This window comes from Melanotaenia boesemani, chromosome 1 (assembly GCF_017639745.1).
Source record: "Melanotaenia boesemani isolate fMelBoe1 chromosome 1, fMelBoe1.pri, whole genome shotgun sequence".
Lineage (NCBI taxonomy): Eukaryota > Metazoa > Chordata > Actinopteri > Atheriniformes > Melanotaeniidae > Melanotaenia > Melanotaenia boesemani.
The window spans coordinates 11,883,208-11,902,415 of NC_055682.1; the positions used below are offsets into that span (position 1 = coordinate 11,883,208).

At 37.4% G+C, this 19,208-nt stretch overlaps 1 protein-coding gene across 2 annotated transcripts in view; it reads left to right on the forward strand.

Moving 5' to 3' along the window:
• Nucleotides 1–19,208, forward strand: part of glceb (glucuronic acid epimerase b) — a 67,317-nt gene that overhangs the window by 22,265 nt on the left and 25,844 nt on the right. The window contains exon 2 of one of the 2 annotated variants that reach the window (XM_042011832.1): nt 7,870–8,003. The gene's annotated coding sequence lies outside the window, so the exon portion shown is untranslated. The remainder of the gene's footprint in view (nt 1–7,869; nt 8,004–19,208) is intronic. The other variant, XM_042011790.1, reaches the window with a different exon arrangement.

Consider the following 19,208-nt stretch of genomic DNA (forward strand, 5'->3'; position numbering starts at 1 on the left):
CATGTTTTTGATCAAACGCTTGTTATTTTTGCATTTTAAAGTCAAAAGCCTTCAGTTGCTTTGAATACAGATGTGCTTGTGCTGTGTGTCAGTTGGTATGTCTCCCCTCTTTTTCACCTCTTTATGATATTAATGATTACAAGAGCTAGGTTAACAAAAATAATCAATCAGTTTGATTTTTTTCTTTTTGCATATTACATATAATGAAGTCCACTTAAGCTGCAGAGCTAGAGAGAAGAGTGAATTGGCTGTTCTTCTAAAGCTTCACAAACATTTGATGATGAAATATACAGGAAACATTATCTTCAAGTCTTGAATGAGTTTGTTATCATTTGTATTTCCCTTTTCATGTGCATACAACAAACTGAGACTGGTTTAAGAAAAGAAAGAAAAAATCTTGATTTGAATTTTGATAGATGTCAAAACTCCACTGGTTACCTTCAATATTTCATCCAGCTTCTCTTGCAATATGAATTGAGTTGGTTGTAGCACTTGTGAAGCCCTCCCTCAGACATACTCTGAAATGCTTCCAGTAGACATTTGGACAGTGATGGAGATGTGAAAGCCAAGCCACATGGACATTCTTGGTTACAAACTGAGTTTCAAGATGATGGACCTCTGAACTATGTCAAAGAATTAACTAGTAAAGCTTTTTTGTTCAATCTATAAAGCTAGAAAATTACATTTTTTTATTTCCCAAAATTTACAAGCAACTGCAGTATGATAGCTTTAATGTACTTAACATATTTCTATACCATCAGCACGTGGTTAAACTGAAAGAGACAGAAATGGCCTTAAAGCTACAGAAAAAATAACCAGTACCTTTATTAAAGTGCATTTTCATTCAAGAGAGATGACAGAAGATTGGCAGGACTCTGCCACCCTGATGGGAGTTGTAATTTGACTGAAAAGGCCGGTTAAAGTTAAACCTGCAAAACAAAGTAAAGACAAGGTCAGTTTGAAAGGGACATTTCTTTAAATCACTTCAGAACATAACCTCTGATTAGCTTTCCTCTTCACTGCAGCACGTGTTCAGCGTTGTTGCCTACAGACTTAATTCTTCACAAGAGCTTTACATATAAAATCTGCTCTGTCTTGATTATCTCTGTAACTCTTTAGTTCTTGAATATTTTTCTTCTCTTTTGCGGCATTTTTCTTGAAAACTTAATTGCTGCCACCCTTGTGGACAACAATGCAGCAAGTGTGACTAAAGGATGCATTGCAAGAGACAGGTTTTCAGTCTAAAGCTACTTCTAAAATGAATGTTTTTTCTTTCACCTACAATAGGGTACTTTTATTAAATCAACATGTTTTTTCTTAAAAGCACACATTCTTTGAAATTTCAGGTATCTCATTTATCATTTCATTTCAGTTATCTGACCTTAAATTCCAGGATTACTAATCTGATGCCAGGCTCACATCCTCTTCCTTTTCACATATAAACTGTCCCATCACTGTTCCCCTCCTAGGACACGAATGGTTGGAATTAGAGTCACTTTTCCAAGTCACAATGCATTTACATTAGAATTTTTGGTAAGTTTCATTCCATCCTCGGCTGCCTGCCAGGATGAAGCAGTGTGGACATTTGAGTGACTTATTAATGATGAAAATGTGCTTGCAATCATACAGAATGTTGCAGGGATTGAGCCACGTCCTCACTTAAGTGCGCCTGATGTGATGAAATGAAATGACCTGAAACGTTTTGGTCTCTCATGTCCTTTTTTTGTTTCTATTTCTGTCTCTGTTTGGCTCTCTGCCTTTTCAATCAGAAATCTTGACATTTTAACTGCAAGGCTGTGTTTGAGGAATAATGATATATGCATATGAAGAATTCTGAGGGAAGAAGAATAACCTCTACCAGCCTTTCCCACAGCATTTCTTTGTTCCACTGTCTTTATTTTTTCATTCTGTCATATCTGCAGAGATTGAATGATGTATACCATCAAAGCCTTTTTGAGGCTTCCCACTCTCTCCCAAATCCTTTTGATTTCTGACAGCAAGATCTGCTTAATATTCTAAACTAGTCTGTGGCCTTTTTAGAGAACTAACAAGGTTCTGAAGATGCAAGTCTTGTCTTTGTGTGAAAGGCAGCCGGGGTACAGCCTTCTTCTTTCTCTGAGATTACACTGCAGTGCCTGTGCTGCTAACAAGTTCAGAGCTGTTCAAAGCGTTGTCAGATACAGAGACCAGAAGGATATGTTCTCATATCATTTGTCTTTTAGTACTTTGTCCCTAAGAGTGTTATATTATGGCTCTTGATTTATACTTTTTATTTTGGGGATACAAATTAAATGGAAGATTAAGGAACAAAGATAGTTAATTGGAAATTATTCATCAAGTAGCAGTGATGTTTTTGTTTTACTTTTTTGTGATTTAAAGAGAAACAGTAACTTTGTATCCCGTCACATGTTATAATCTCCAGCTCATGAATGGTGGTGTTAGCTTGTTGTGGAAGTCATTGTCAACTCTAAGCATGACTATTCTTGATGAGCAGTGCATGATTGTCTTTGAAGTCTATTTTGGTAGCTGTTGAATTCACACATTCAGATTTCTTATTCGCTTGATAAAACCATTACTGGCCTCTGGGCCTTGTTTGTATATATTTTTCTGCGACTTATTGCATAAATCTGATCGTCAGCTTTTTGCCTAAAAGTATGAAAGTTTGTTTTTACAGAGAGCAGCTGCAGTGTCTCGACAGGCCCCAAGTGTTTTTGCTCATCTTCCAAAAAAACCTCCACTCCTGTTTACTTTTTTTTTATCTTAGTTTCTTCTTGTGAGTATGCCCATGCTTCCTTTCACTCCAAGATTTATCCTCTCTCAGACACTTCAGGCTTAAGTTTTGTTGGTTTTGCTCCTGTTTTTTGCATTGACTCCACCTGCGTCCCCAAGTAATTTTTGTTCTTGTTACTTTAGCCCTTTTATCATTGAATAAAAGGGCCTCAACCACTTCATATCATCAGCGAACTGTGGAAATGTGTAGATTTGAAATAATTTCAGAAAAGGGATAACTTCTGTATGGGAAAGTAGAGCGTGAACAGAGTGCTTGTGCCTTCACCTAATCTTGGTGGGAGTTGAAAGAACAAAACTACATTTCTATAGCCACAAAAAGCAAGGGTCAGCTCTATAAATACATACAAAGCACCTCTAAATAATCTGAATTTACTATGTTCCTGAATGCTTGTGACAGCCACAACACTTCTCCCAGCATGTGACGTGGACCTGGAGAAACACTCTTTGTTTTGCTAAATCCAGTGTGAAAATTACCCTAATGTTTTTGAGAGCCGGAGGAGGTTGCATTGGAATGGTGCTTTGGGAGAATACGACTAGTACTGGCGACTAGTTTTGCTCCACTCAACTTGTGATTTGTGTTTAGGGGTTTGTTAAATTTAAATTGTTCTTACTGATTGAACTGTGGAAGATTAAAATAATTTTGCCTTCATGTAAAGCTTCATGTAATTGGAAATGACCTTGTGGTTGAGGAGAGATTTTGACTGACGGAAACGTGGCAGCCAATCTGTGTCAACGGCGTCTCCGACCACCGTCGAACATTCATACATAATCACACACCAGCGATGTTGACACTGGAGGCAATGACACATTGCCTTGGATGAAGCAAGATTTGAACCGGCAACCTTCCGGCTTTTGGATGACCTTCTTAATTTGACCATTATTAAATCAACATTTATTGTAGTTTTGTAAACTATACTGCAAGCAGAATGAAATTGTATTTATCTGGGATCTATAATCTAAAAAAAAAAGTAAAGAATTCTTTCTATACTTGTCAAGAAAAGTCAGGGATATTCAACTTTCAGGTGAAATTAACAGAAAATAAAAAGTATAAATTTTGTGAAAAGTGTAGAATACAATAAAATGCACAGATATATCCACTTAATATTTGTCAATATCAAATTTTTTCTTCTTTTTTTTTTTAGCACAATTGTCACATCAGCAAAAAGGCTTGCATCAACCGATGGCATTAACCAGTATTTGTTGGGTCTGTCCTGGTTGTAGTGCATTAAATGACATTTTTGTCAGGTTGTGTAAGTAGTGAAAGTTATTGAGTTAATAAAGGTTTTAATAGCCTGAAATCATTACTCAATTTTTTTATGTGGAAGTTATTTTAAATTAGGATTTTATTTTTATGTTTCTATGAATTAATTTGTTCTTATTAAAATATAATTTGAGCAATGACTGAAATACTTTTAAAGAGTTTATTCTTTTGTAGTATACATTTAATTGATTCCTGGCATTAAGGAAATAAAATACAACATTTTATACTACAAATTAATATTTTTTACATCAGTACCATACCAGAGTAATAGTTATAGTAGAATCGTATGATCAGTAAGACTTACATATTATGTAAGGTGAGGCATATTTATTTAGAAAAATAGCTATTTCAGTTATATTTGATAATACCTATTTACACAGTCAGTACTTGAAAATATTCTTAGCTCACGGCTTCTCTTGAGCTGGCTTAAATTGTTTCCTTCTAAAGTTGCATTTCATGGTACTGTAGGTTTGCATCTGTGTGTACACCAGATAAGAAGTGATTACATATAATCAGTCTACTCCAGCTCTGCAAGCAGAAATCTTAGTTAATAGAGCTCTTCATTTTGCAGACCCAGAATTCTTGGATAATTTTCCAGGCATCAGATGGTCATTGATGGCTGCCACCATTGTGGTATCACTGGTGCGATCATTCAGTGATTGGCCAGGCACTGAGTTCTCAGAGAAAATAAATGTATTTTGAATCCCAGACAGATGGGTCTTCAGCTCTTTTTTTATCCTCACTACGAGTCTTGATAGACGGCTGCATGTGCTTGGATGGCAACAAATGCAGAGAAACTGGAATAATTGATGACTGAAATATCAATCCCAGTCAAACTGTTGTAAAAGAAATATCCTCAGCCTAATGTTCAGAATGTATTCACAAGAAAGCACTGTAAAGTTAATGTTCATGATTCATGCGCAGGATGTCAGCCCTTTGCTTCAGACACGTCAGTTGAATTGGACAATATGTAAAGGCAATGAAAATAATGTCAGCGTAATGCTAATCTAAGACGTGCTGAAGCACCTTAAAGAGAAGTTGGCGCTGCTTCACCTTCACTGGCCTTGATTACACATCCTGAGGAGATTATTTTTAGAACTCATCATTATTTGACCTAGTTCAGCTAAAACCTTTAAACATTTAACTAAAACGAAAAAATCTAAGTAGAGAATGGGAAAGTGGGCTTTGAAAAACGGCTCCATCATCCCGTTTGATTAAATTTCAGCTTCTTTTAATATGTTAAGTAATTTTGTTTCCTGCTATGGTGAATAGGTTTATGTTGGTGGTACTCCTAACACTGATGTACTTAATACTGTATGCATCCCCTCATCCTCATGCTGCCTTCACAGCTCTGAACCAGGCTGTTGGCTGCAAGTCCTTTGGGTGTCATGGGAGGAAGCGGGCTAGTTCCCATGTACACTGCAGATAGTCAACCAGATCTGGGAATTCATGAAGCTGGGTTAACACTTGACTTCTTGCTTGTTATGTAAGGCTATTCCTACTCTCTTACGCGGTAACCACACAAATTGAGCAAGAAGCTCCAGAAATCCGGAAATACATAATCACAAACCAACCAATCACAAGGGAGTACCTCTGTGTAACTGCGCTGCAGGCAGGGGTGCACATCAGTTGTGGAAGAGGAGTGCATCAAGCCTTCACAAACCTATGTGAAACCTACGGCGGTGATGTCTTCACTGACCTTACACAGATGCCTCACAAGTATAAATCTAGCTTTAGTCATATCTTATTTCACATTTTTGTTGTATTTGGTTCAACAAAAGGAGCAATTTTGTTGACTCTTATAAACCCTTAGGTCCAGGGGTTTATAATCATTGTATGCCACTTTAGGTATGAAATAAGTAAATCACAAAAATCACAATATGAGTAATATAGTGTAATAAATCCAACCAATATTTGCTTGTGTATTAACTGAGAGAAGTTGATAACAAAAGAAAACATATCTGAAAACCGTAAACACCTGAGTACTACAATCCATTATATTTCATTATACTTTGTTTTTGTTTCCCTTCATGTAAATAAAGACATGTCCACCAAAAGTTTTATGCAAAAATGGTACAAATCTGTGTATAAAAATTCACAAGAATGGAGGAACGCAGAGGGAGATCCACTTCACTGTCTCCCCAGCATTCAAATGAAACACATCCCCATTTCTACAAGTGATAGCAGGAGAGGTGAAGGATACGCTCCAGGAAAAATTAGCTGCACCCGACTGGCGTTTACTTTCATTTTCTGCTTCTATCCTTCTGCCTGCAGTACACCTGACTCTAAAAGGCATTACTACCCTCATATACTAGCCAAGGAATATTGATTAGGACTGCTGACATTTCTGCTTCCTTTATACTCTGACTGGGTGGCAGTGTTCTCTCTTCAGGTGAAAGCTCGCTTCACAAACCGACAAGTACACTCATCCTCCTCATGTGTCAGAGTTAAATAATGTTGCAACCTTTAAATGTCTTTCTGTTCTGGTTCATCTGGGCATCAGCATTTGGCAAGAAAATATTTAAGAATGCAAAATGCCAAAGTGCTGGTGGTGAGTGGTGCTTTGGTTAATTTGACTTAAAATGACTGTCATTTTGAAATATTTTGATTTGTGTCATTAGTTCAGTGTTTTCTTGTCAAGTACTGTGAAACTGGGCCATGAAGGGAGCCCAGATGGTTTCACTTCTACAATATCTAATTTAAGTGCTTTGTCGATAAGCACATTTCATTAAAAGATCAATATGTTCTCTTTGATCTGGCAATTTAGCACTTTCTTTAATTTAATAACTTGTTTCAGCTGGAGCTAGAAATTAATTGATAAGATTAATTGTAGCGTAAACTACCCATGTGACTCTCTGCACATTTATAGTGATCGATTAGTTTTACATTAATGACCCTGCTGTTAAAAAGCCTATAAATTAATCATGACTGCAATTACAAATATGCGTTTGCTTCCTGATCTTAATTTATGGTGCATCAGTGTCAGCGTCTATGGAGCATTGATTTAATGGTATAATTAGCCACACTGAAAAAAATATTACAGCATTTAATTATGTTTCCCCCTGAAAACGTTGTATTGAAAAGCTGCTTTGGAGCAATCACTCATAATCCATTTAGCCTGTTTAAAGGATTTTTTTTAAGAATGCAGAGCAATGCAGTGCTTAAATCATGACACTCTTAAGGATATTGAGGTGTTCAGTTATCCACATCACAGCCAGCTGATCAACTAAACTTTCCCAATGAGCTGGAGAACATGTTAAAGACTGAGCTCAGCCTCTAACCAACAGCCTGGACAGTGTTTTTCCTTTCACTACATTCTTCACCTTCATGTCACCCTGAATAGCAATAAGCAGGAATTGGAAATTGATAAATGGTTGGATAGCTCACATTCCCAGCTGGATAATGAGGCCTTTAGTCTTTAGTCTTTTTAATAACAATGGGTAAGAAGGTCAAGGCAAATGGAAATTAAAAGGATAATATAGCTTAACAGAGAGCGTGTGCCAGCATGCTTGAGAAAGAAAATTTAAATTTCAAAAATCTATTTTGTGTGTGCTTTTTATTTATTTATTTATTTCCTTCTTTATTCTTTTTACCAAAATTGCAGCCTACTACTATAAGTGATATCAGACTCTTTTAACCCCCTGATGCAGTGTCCACTACAGTGGCAGTTTGTAGTATATGCATGGGTTCGGACATGCAAGCGGTCATCCAGTACACTACCAGTTACTGAAGAATAAATAATTATATTATAAAATGTCATATTTAAACATACCTTGTATTTGTCAGTACTTAAATTTGTTTTCTTCTTGTTTCTTTAGGTGCAAAGAAAGCTAAAGAAAAGTCCCAGAGGAGCTTTCTGAAGGTGGACGGGATGTTCAGCCAGTTGTTTGTTTATTTCTAAATGGATTAGAAGAGGTGAGCATCCTTGCAGTTGTCACTGTCAAAATTTAGGGTAAGACGCTGTTATCTCTAATGTCCTTGAGTCCTACCAAGTACACACAGCAGACTCCTCCAAACTGTGATTTTGTTTTTGACATTTTCTTTGGTTGGGTTGTTTGTTTTAATGAAGTAACACACTTGATGTCTTCTGCAACCTCCCGAGCATGCAGATTTCTACTTGACTTCATTACACAGACAAATTAGATCTTGCATCTTCTTCTCGTATATCCACTGTGAAACATGGCTGAATCTTTCTTTTAATGATGAAATTCTTAAACATATCTGTTAGAAGTACCCTTAAGCTCTGGATTCCTGCTCCTGCCATTACTGAATCATTTTGATAGTATAAGGGAAGGCAGAGCTCTTTGAACTAACTCTGGGTTCATCAGCTCATATAATACAGATGATTGTGTGTCGACTTAAAAAGACTAAAGCACATTCCCATGCACCACTTTTCTAATCTGTGTCACACACCATTTTATGCCAGTGCGTGTGTTTGAGTGCATGTTACATGGTCTCAGAGTTACAATCATCCTCACTGTAGCTGTTAAAATAATGTTTGTTGCATTTCTCAGTGAACATATGCTGGAAATGGCTGGTTACTGCAGTACAACCTGGTTATTTAATCACAATATAAGAAGGTAATTGTATTCTGTTGTATTTTTAGTTTCATCTTTTAGTGCTGCTAATAAGGACATTTGGCAAGACTCATAATTTGGCTCATTTCCTGGTTGTTTGGGGAATATCAGAAGGGAAAGGGAGGGACAAATGGGAGCTATTCAGAGAAGAAAAGCCAAACATGCACTGACATGAACACAACTTTCAGAAATTTATAGACACAAATTAGTAAGAAAGTCTAGGGCTCTCAAACTCTGCTTTTGGCTCAGCTAGCTCCTTTGCTATCTGTTTAGAAATGTTTGTTTTATCATGTTACTTAATATTACGTATTTCACAGCCATTGTGTGTCAAACTGTCATTGGGGCATAAATAAACAGCTATATCACACATTATTCATATGATTAATAAAGATTAAATCAATCTGAAAATCTAAAAGAAAAAAGAGCTGGTTTTGGTCTCATGTATTTGTCTGTTTAGCTCAAATATAAACCATTTAACCTGAAATCTATCTAATCCAAACTGATGTAAAGTTGTTAGTTTTATATTTACTGTGCAGCTTTCTATGAGAGGACCTTTACCAATGTGCACTAAATTCTGCTATCACCATTTCCAGCTTTGCAGCATCCTCTGCCACTCTGTCATTAGATACATACATTTTATGGTGGTGTAGGACAAACAACTTGCGTGACCTGCCTCTCAAGCTATGCCCTTATTTTTATCTTATAGCTTCCCCCCTGTCAGACTGCTTAATCCCTCAGCAGACCTCAGCTATAAGCTTTTTGGCAATGACCTGCTTAATCCTCCGTGGTAAAACACTCTGGTGCCAAACTTCAAAGCAGTTCTCTAACTTTCCGGTTGCCCCTAAACAAAGTGTGTTATTGTTTTTTGTATGTGCTGGTGTATGCCTAAATGCTTAACATCTGCAAGTCCTTTAATTGATGCTGGAGGAAAGGTGGCCATATGGTATTTACCTGGTTACACACTAGAGTGGACTGTTCTTTGACTACCCGTTCATTTGGCATTACATTGTTTTAATTTGACACTTTGCTGAATGTCATGAATGTTAAATAAACCACTCAACAACTGACCTCATATAAGGCTAAGTGCCATGCATTTTGACAACAGACATTTTTGGTAATGTTGGATTCGATAGTTTATTTTCATATTATCATGTATGATTGTACTAGGATGTGAATGAAGGAACAGATGACAAAAGAAAACTTTCAGCAGTACTGCAAGATGATTTTAATGCTAAATGCTTGTGGATAAAGATGCAAGTTTTTTTTCCTCCTTCCTTGTCAGCTGTTGTCTTGAATTTGTCCTGGAGGCTCTACCAGGCTCATGAACTATAACAGACACCCTCAACACTTGTCCACACACACACACACACACACACACACACACACACACACACACACACACACACACACACACACACACACACACACCATCTCTACAGGAGCTAACATCCCTCTCAGCTTCAGCATAAGCTGATAATTTACAAGCAGTCTCCTACTGCTGCTTTACTTCACCAGTGGAAGAATGCAGTGAAATGCCAGGAGTTTAGTTCAGGCTACAGCACCTGAACCTTGAGCATACCAGGTTTCTGCTTCAATCCCTCCCCACGGGTGCCTCACAGGCACTTGACAATTTAATGCCATGATGACTGCATGTGATTTTATTTTATATTTTTTTTTGGGGGGGGGGGGTGTACACCACAGTACCAGAGCAAGAAGAAAAACTCCCTTAACCCAACCTTAAGTGCCATGCTTTTGCTATTTTTACATGTTGTAAATGCTTAGCATCCTAATAGGAAGATCTGGGGCTGCATTTATCAAGCTGGCGTAATAAAAAAAACTGGTGCACGCCAAATATATTCAACTTTTGGGATTTATGAAAACCAAACTTGATGGGAAAATGTCCCTACCTCCATGCAACTCTGACCCAGGCGTACGCACAAAATCTGGAAAAACAGGAAATGGCGACACCTACGGTACAGAATAAAATCAAGGAAATGGTGTGAAATGTGGGACATTTGTGCACATTCCACTATTACCTTTCACACCACGTTCTATTTTAAAGCTATTTGCAGAAATGAATAAAGAGGCACATTCGATAGTAATTCTAATTAAGAGCTTGGGAAAAAAAACAAAGGATTTTCAAGAAAAAGGGAGATGATATTATTAAGAACCTCAACCACTAAAATATGTTCTGTCATTGTGAAACAAAACACATCCAGCTAAATAAGTTGGACAGTCTGCCACCAGCATGGACCAGTCAGTGCGAAAAGTAAGCTTTGATTCTTCATTCCAGCAGAGCAGAACACAGACTGGAGGCTGGAGGTCTAGAAGTGATGCAACACTAATGAAACACACAAAAAGTGGATTTCCTTTTATTTATTTATTTTCACACAATTTTTTTTTTTTTTTTTTATTGTTGACCTAATTTCTGTCCAGACATTCTTTATTTCCCGCAACTCCTTGGTTACCTCATTCATAGCGGTGATTGTGTCCCTCTGCACCGCCCACCCAGCTGGAGCACCCAGCAACTAAAGCAATACTATTTAACACTTAACAAACTGCTGCCAATCTCAGATGTATCTGTACATATTTATTTTATAAATTAAAACAAATGACTAAATTACCGGCATCAGTACTGTCATTTAGCAGATATCTCCCAAGCGATTCACCACTGTGGTTTTCGAACTTTGGTCTCCTGCATGGCAGACAGATGCTCTGCCGACTGAGATATCCAGCTGCACATTCCAGTACCTCTGGCGTGTCTTCCCTTCTGACACTGGGATGACAGTATCTACCACCTAATGCCACTTTTCTGCCTTTCTGACACCAGTAATGTCCACACCGTGCCCACCAATTAAACATTTTTACGTTTTTCAACGTGGTCCATCAGGATCTCAGTCTCACACCCCAAAGAATTCCACTCTTCCCTCTTTTCCCCTCCCGAGCCATCATGGAAATGATGTGATGAATATGTATTACACCTGACCTTTTATAGTCGCCATGTGGCCGTGGGAAGGCGTTCATCACGTTTGCCCACTTTAGAGTTGATTCTGATTTATAAACAGAAACAGTGCGTGCGCAGGCTTTTATAAATCTTAAAGCTGAAGTGCGTCTCTTTTCCTTTTTGCGCTGCAGAGGCAGTTTGCTTTGCTACACACAGTTTGATAAATAAGGCCCCTGGACAGTGACAAGCTACTACTTCTGCTTGAACTTGCGGTTTAAAAAGAAAAAGGGGGGAAAAAAATCTTTAAATTCTTTAAGTACAGGTAGAATGTCCTTACTTGTGTCACTTGAAGTTTAGAGTTCAAAGATCTCCACAGATGTGCCCCTAAAAATTAGAAAAGGCATAATTCACTGCTTTAGGACATCCAGAGATCCATCATGAGTTACAGTCGACACAGCTACTGACACATGTTCACAATCAAAGTTTAAAGCCTTTGATGTTCTGCCGAAGAGGGAAAATTGCTTTGTGTTATTAGACATGAGCATAGCCTGGTACGTCAGGGATTCATCACAGCGGTGAAGCTGCTCGACCTGTCAGTCTGGGAAGCTCGTGTTCGCTCAGGCCGCCGCAGTGGGAAGCTGTCAGCAATATCAAGTAGGAGCTAGACATCATGCATTATAACAATGCTAGGTGTGATTAACAACAGTAGGTCCCCTCGCTGTTTTTTTCTTTTTTTTTTCTTTTTAAGCGGTGTAAACTCAGTCATATGACTGAATTGTTTTGGAACATTTTCATGCTGCTTTTTATACATGTATTTTTTACTAAACCCCCCAAAAAATGTGTCATAATATTAAAAAAGGATCAAGAGTTTGTTTTACATCATCGTGACATCATGTATTGATGGCAGTAATATTTTAGGACTTTAGGAGAGTGGCTCACTTTGCTCCCACTCATGAGCAATGGATCCTCATTTTTGGTAGCCATCTACTTGCTGCTTTTTACAGCAGTTGAAACAGCAAGTCTAGATTTTTTTTGCCTGATGCACACGTTGATCCATATAACTTGAGACCACCTACTTGGTTTTATATGGGAAAAGTTAATCATTTTAAGAACTCTCTGTAACATGTGGCCTACAAATTTCTCTCCCTACCAGCTTTTTAAAATATTTATTTCGAATAAATGTTTTTGTTTGACCATCACATAACCTAATAATTCAACACAAACCAAACACATTCTTAAAATAACCTGGCATACAGATCTTAGCTGGCATATGTGCAAAACTGGTGAGCCAGAGGCACAAACCTGTGAGCAGAACTGTATTAACAATCCAGTCAGTTCAGCAAGGATAGGGATTCCCAAATGGCACAGAACATGTGGTGAAATAATCTCTGCAAAAACTAGAAAAGATGTTTTGCAGAAAGTTATGGTGGGGGTGGGGGTGGGGGGTCTCAATCTCTACTAATGGGTCTATCACTTTACGTTAGAATAACTAAAACATTTACAACAATTGCCAATATTTTATGTTCTAAAAATGTATTTATATTTCCTGTCTAATATTTTAATCAGTTCTTCCCTGCAAACTTGTATACCACTAATGTAAAATGTCAACAAAACTTACGATATATAGTTAAACCAAGCTTTTATAGATTATTTAGATGAAGTTATTCTGTCTTCTTCATTGTAACCGTCTGTGTTTTATTTAAACACAGCACAGCATCGAACGATGCTATCACCTTATAAGTCTCAGATATGAGAGGGTGTGTAACTTTCTCATATCTGAGACTTTTAATGTTGTTCGTGTGCTGATTATTTTAACAGTTTTAATGTTGTGTGCACATTGTAGCACTTTGTTCAACTAACTTTGTTGTTTTAAGAGTTCATTACAAATAAAGTTGCAGTGTAACAGCTCCAGAGTCAAGAGTCAAGGCTTATTAAATGTAAACTAAATGCTTCTATTATCTGTTTCTATCTGGTTATTTTTGCTCATCTTGAGTGAAAAGACAATGATTTTAGTCACTATTTTAAAAAGCTTACTCTCCACCACACTTTATCCCTAAAATACAGCCGGAATAAGCTTTACATTATGCAATGTGTCATCCCCATTTCCTCAAATAAACCTTAAAAGCCTTTCTTGATTCCATTTTGATATTCACATAAAATGTACTCAAAAGCTAAAAACTTCCAGACTGTACCTGTGACTGCTGGCATGTTTCAATATCCCTTTGAGAGCATATAAGCTGAAAAGCTGCTTTTATTTTCCACTGTCTTTTGCCTTAATCTGTGACGGGGAATTTTATCCTGCAACAGGATTGTCTTCAACCTCCTATCCAGCTGCATCTGTCTCTCTTTCTCTTATTATATGTATTATTCACGTCAGTGTAGAGGATGTATCAAGACAAAACATCCTGAGCCCATCTTATAATCAGATTACATAAAGATCCGCATCACATCGACAAGCTCTTTCTACACTTCCACCTCTGTGGTTAATGTCTGAGACCAAAATTGCAACAATTCCTAAAAACCTTAATGATAAAATACATGAATTAAATGGACCACTGAGGCAAGACAGTCTCTAGTGCTGCATCATAAACTGTATTCTCTGGCATCCACTCTAGTCTTCTCTCTAACAGGTTTTCTAGTCATGAAACAATAACATATAACTGCTGTTATTTCTGCAGGGCGAGGGCAGTTATTTATCTGTTTGTCAGAAAGGCTTGAACACAAATCACTCTGAGCTTTTGAAGGAACAACCAAGCCTCTTGTTTTCTGGTAAAAAAAAAAAAACAGCCTCCTGATAGATTCAAGTGAATCTGGGTCAAATTACACCAGGGACAATGCAGCACTGTCTGAGTAACAAGCTAAATGTGGTTTGTTTGATTTGTAATTAACTGGTTTATAGTAGTAGATATGATTTACAAATGTCTGTATTTGTATTTCAGAGCCTAGAGAGTATAAATAACATTAAACTTTTTTTTTATTATTATTATTGTTAATTTACTGTTCATGTGGTAAAACAATAAGATTTTACTCTTTTTTAAAATTGTGCTTGTATTTGTAAAGACTAACTGATAAAATAGGCTGAAATGCACAAACTGGGATTAAGTTAAAATATTACATGTTAAAACAACGCAGCCGGTTCTTATTTGGCAAGTTGTTATAGTCTAAAAAGGCTTGTTTTAAATACTATAAGTGTTTGGGATAGGGTACCAAAATGCAATAGTTTAATTGCCAGACGTGATATTACAATTTTGGGAAATTACAATGGCAAAATTTATTATTATCCTCTATTATCCTCATTTCAGCCTCATTTATTTTAATGTGAGTCTGCTAGGCAGGAATCAATTCAGTTTTTTTTTTTTTTTTTTTTTTACAAACCCCTTTATTTATTTCATATCGATCCACTCAATAGGACCTCAGATCAGCCTCTACCAAAAACAAGCAGAATGAGACTCTTCCGCCCTGAGTCCCGCCTCCCTCTGCCTCTGATTGGTCAACTGCTGGGAGTAGTTGTTGGGAACGCGCACTGTTTTTGTCATAGAAACACCGGCAGAACTTGTAAATAAACTGAATTGATATAAATACTCAGTAAATAATGTCAACACAAAACATAGAGCCATACATGATCGAGCTCTACTCAGACCCCAAAAACTCAGCAGCCTGCAGCAAGGAATGCAGCAGGACGTATCTGTTTGGTAAATACTCTGCGTACCAGCTATAGTCTGATAAAACGCTGCTTGTGGTCCTTCACTCGCCTTATATGTTCATAACATGCCCCTGTTAATAGGTGTACATGTGGCAAATGTCCCACAATGCCGACAGACATGGAAAACATCTGTTGCCAAGAAATAGATGAGCTAATGATGCTATTTGCTAACTCTTTTCATGCATCGAATGAATGAATGAATTAATTAATTTATTGTCATTGCACAACAATTACATCAGTTCTTAGGTCCCAGGCTCTCCTAACAATGCTAAAAAGAACACAAACCACAATAAAAAAAAGTCGAACACAAAAAGCAAGAATACTACAAATAAGTTATACAATAAAATATATAATAAGCAGTAAGCAAATGCTATTATTTAAAGGTGGTGTTGCTGCTGACAGCATTTAGATGTCTTATGGCCTGCGGTATGAAGCTGACCCTGAGCCTGGTGGTACGGGCTTGAATGCTGCGAAACCGTTGGGCAGACGGTAGCAGACAAAACAGTTAATGACTGGGGTGGCTGGGGTCCTTAATGATTTTGGTGGCCTTCCTCCTACACCGCTGGATGTAGAGGTCCTCCATGGATGGCAGGACTGTCCCGGTGATGTGCTGAGTTTTCACCACCCTCTGTAGAGACTTGCGGTGGAGGGCAGTGCAGCTAGGCGGTGATGCAGCCAGTCAGGAGACTCTCTATGGTGCATCTATAAAAGTTGCAGAATATCCTTGAGTCCATGTTGAGCCTCCGTAACCTGCGGAGAAAGAAGAGCTTCTGTCTGTAGCACTGTAGAAAGCTCAGAAAAGTTGAAATAGCACAATAGTGTCCCTTTAATCATTTTTACCTTGCCAAATTCTTTGTGTGCATTATAAATTAAGGTGTTGTATTACCCTTAATTTATTTTATTATACAAAAAATAAAATGTTCTCAATCAGTCCAAAATGTCAATAGACCTCAAATGCAAGTTTTTTTTTTTTTGTTTGTTTGTTTGTTTTTGTTTTGTTTAGTTTTTTTTTTTGTTTTGTTTTATTCTTTTTCATGTGTGTTGTGTAAATTAACTTTTTGGGTAATCATTACTTTGTAAAATTGTTAAGAAACCTAATTACAAAATGATGTCCCATGTTCACTTGTTTACTCTGAAGTCTTTTCATTAACCAAACTTGCCAAAATTTGGAACGTTTCTGTGAGTTTTCCATCCATGTTGTTGCTCAGTTTCTTGATCATCTTTCACAGTAACAGCAACCTCAGCCTCCAAATAGTCTCCATAAAAATGTTTTCTTTTTATTCCACATAAATATATGGTTTGAGAAGACTAAGTTTTCTTAAATGAGACGAACTTTAGTATGGAGTTTATTTTCAGTCAGTCTCCAACAGAAAACCATCCAGCTCTCTCCTCGTTCACAATTGCCGCCCACACCAGTACCTCTCCTCCACACTGCTGGGGCCTGACTTGGTGCTCTTTATCCATTACTGATTCTGCACAGGTGCATCCATCCACTCAAAAGCCACTTTCATCAATCCATAAAACCTTTAAAAGAAATCCATCTTCAGGTATTTCTTACCTCAATCTTGATGCTTAAACTACAGAATGTTGCTCAGTACTTTGTGTCTCTACAACACTTGACACCTTTTACTCGTGGACACTCCAGGTAGGCTTCTGGAGGACATTGACTTCCTGGTTACCTCTGATTTATCAGCTGATTACCACCATTTTCTTTTTTTTCTCCTTGCATTTTTGATTATCGGCCATTCTTGACTAAATATTTGATTTCATGGTGGTCTCACTTTAGTACTTTAGCTATCTGAGTCAGATCTCTTTCTTCGTGAATTAACGAAGCTGCCTAATAATTATGCACACCCTAATATCAGCTGATAATCACTTTAGGCCACATTGCACAAATGTACACACCTGAAAATGAATAACATACTAAGAATTAAAGAGTATACTGTTTTAGGTCGGATTATGTGCTTTGCAATAATAGGATCAGTTGTTTTCTTTTGTGCATGTCACTTCTTGGTATCTTGTGCCACCTTTCCAGTTAGATTGTGTAGTCAGAACACTCAGTTCCATAAACAAATTCATCTTATTTTCTTGCCCTTAACAATAACTTCTCTTCTACTAAGCTTGCTGTGCAAGTATTAAGATGTAAGTTACATCCATTAGACGAGACATTTGCTTTGGATGAATCTTATCCAAGTATGCAAGAGGCTTTAGGATACTTTTCCTGCTCCTGTGCTTAAGCCTGTGTATATCCACCTTGAGCCTGAGCTCAACACCAGCAACAGAGTGCTATAAAAAGAGCCAATTATTTATAGTCGGTTCCTTGACGGGACTGGTCCTACTTATCTTTCAGCATGTAGTCCACAGGCCTTTTACATCACATTTCCAGCATTGTCAGAGCTCCCATCAGTCCAGTCTTTTATTACTACACCAGACTATAGTGTCTAAATATCAGTGATAGTTTTTATGTGTAGCAATAATTTATCATTTACCAAAGATTCGTCCTTTCCACTTGCTGGCGGACAAGAGCAAGATGTCTTAAGTTTGAGCTTAGCAGATTTTTTTCTTTTCTGTGTAGAAAGTGTTTATTAATTTTCAACAGCTTGTACTCCTGCAGTTGGAGTTGTTTGCTTTTTAAATTACTCTGCAAGTCCGCTCTTTGTTGATTAGAGTCATCTTAGGAATTAAAATTGTTCAAGAGGCTACTGGCATGATAATTTGACTTTGCATGGGCATAGTAGATTGCTGTTCCTCAGTTATTGCACATTAATTGAGCTGACCTTCAGGGGTAACTCATTTAAGATGAGATAGTGAAATGGACTTGGAAGTAATGATTTTCTCCTCTCCCTCCTTGTCATCACTGTAACAGTAAATTCTGTGGGCGGTAAGCTGTAATTAGTGCAGAGTAGGAAAACTAAAGATGTCTGTTGATTTCTTGTTTACTTAGTAAAAAATGTCAGAGAAATATAGAAGACATGAAAACATGAACCCTGACTCACAGAAAATTTTCTTATATTTTCAAAAACAAATTTTAACCACACGAATAATTACAAGAAGCATAATTTTGATAGAAATGGGTATTTGATAGAGAATGTAAATGGTCATATGATCGTAACCTTTATGTAGACTCATTTGGAGAAAACTAAATCTTAAGATTTGATTTTAAAATGTCAACACAAGACATGAATGATGGTATAAACCTTTTGAAAGGGTAATTGGGTTGAGCCTCTGCAGGACCTGAAGATTTAAAATGAGCTAAGCAGGTCAGAGATGCAATGGCCTAAAGTTAAACAAAACAACCTTAGAATGAATGAATGATGGGGCTGCCAGGTAGCTGCTGATGGGAGTATCTGCCAGCATTGGGAAGTTTGCCTTGGCACTACATCTTGCAGAATATTTTTTTCTGGGGATAGTTTGGCACTGTGGAAAATGTGCTTATTGCTTTCCATAGGATATTGATGACACGAATAAATAGTAAATATTTAACTTTAGTTAGCTTTAACTCAGTGTTTGCAAGCACACTAAGGTTGGAAACAGATTTGCTCTATTCAGTTTGTATAACTTCACAAAAAGAGCTTGACTCTTGTTCATTTACTTAAGCATGATCTCCTAAAACTGGTTGAAGTCCCACAAGAAATGGCTATACAAGTGATGCTCATACAGTGGGGTTATATGTTCAATTGTCTCTCGGCCAGGATGCAGTAACTTCCTTGAATCTCTGCTGGTTGCTTGGCAACTGCAACCAAGGAATAGGCTGGTAACCTTTCGTAAGAATTAAAATATAAGATGCTAATTAGGGAGGTACAGAGGTTCTACTCAGTGGATCTTGTGTCCTTAGTTACTTCTCAGTTTTCAGAGTTTGACCTGAGCTGGCTGCAGAAATATTCAATAAACTGTAGATGTGTCAGACTGTGAGTTGCAGTAAAGAACAGAAGG